At 46.8% G+C, this 1,034-nt stretch overlaps 1 pseudogene; it reads right to left on the reverse strand.

The window, feature by feature from the left end:
• Window positions 1-802, reverse strand: part of LOC102775131 — a 6,249-nt pseudogene extending 5,447 nt beyond the window's left edge.
• Window positions 803-1,034: the final 232 nt, after the last annotated feature.

Genomic DNA, 1,034 nt, shown 5'->3' on the forward strand with positions numbered 1-1,034 from the left:
TGACCCAACATCATTTTTACTGGGAGTAAATATATCAAAATCATCCTTTTGTTCTTCTGACTTAAACGGCGACAGTGTTCAATGGCAAAGGACAGGTACTCCTTGGCTTGCTTAAAGTCATGATCAAACATGGCCTTTCGTCCAACATAGTGCCTGTACGTTACTCTCTGTGCTGTGCTATAATCTTCTTTCAGATCTGAGCTGCCGATGGCTCTGATGGGAGGTTTACACAGATGGAGGTTATTGATCTTAAAGTGAATCTTGAATAACTGAGTCACCAGAAACAGCATCCCCCGCTTCTTAGAATCCTCTACCCCAGCACCAGCGTCACTGGCACAGACTCGGAAACAGCCCCTCAACAACTCAGCAGCTCTTTCCCACGTGTCCCCAGCTTTGCTTTTTCCTTTCGTAACCAGCTGCTGATCTGCATTATTGGCAAATGCTCGAAGATCAAGTGCTACAGCATACATGACAGGCAGAGCCCAGATTTCTTCTTTGTGGGCCTGAACGCCCGCAGGAATGATTGGACGATGACAGTCTGGCATGTGTATGCCTCTGTGAAGTCATGGTTCCCCACTGCGTACGTGCACCTTAAATGAGCTGCAAACATTTCATCATAAGGAGGTTCCAAAACGTGTTGACACTTCTCCTCCGGAGAGGCCAACTGAAGCCACGGGTTGGGAACGTGAGGATGCTTGAAAGACACCAGCTCTGCAAAGCATTCCCCGTCTCTGGTTTCAATTGCTCCATAGGCCTGCTGCAGGGACTGGTTGGTAGTGATGTGCGCCATGGTGGCTCCCACGCCGCCTGTTGGGGTCCAGCCCCAACAGGTCCAGGGGTTCCCAAAGGTGTGGACGGAGTCGGCGAAGAAGAAAGGAAATGAGGCAGCATTCAGTTCATCATCAGAGCCAGGTTCTCGGTGTGTTTTTTTCTTTTTTTTAACTATATCCTCTTTTACATCCCACAGTAAAGTTTTTATTATAGATATCATACATTTACATTAATTTTATACCTAGATATTTTCTTTCATTTGC

Source organism: Myotis davidii, unplaced genomic scaffold, assembly GCF_000327345.1.
Source record: "Myotis davidii unplaced genomic scaffold, ASM32734v1 scaffold370, whole genome shotgun sequence".
Classification (NCBI taxonomy): Eukaryota; Metazoa; Chordata; class Mammalia; order Chiroptera; family Vespertilionidae; genus Myotis; species Myotis davidii.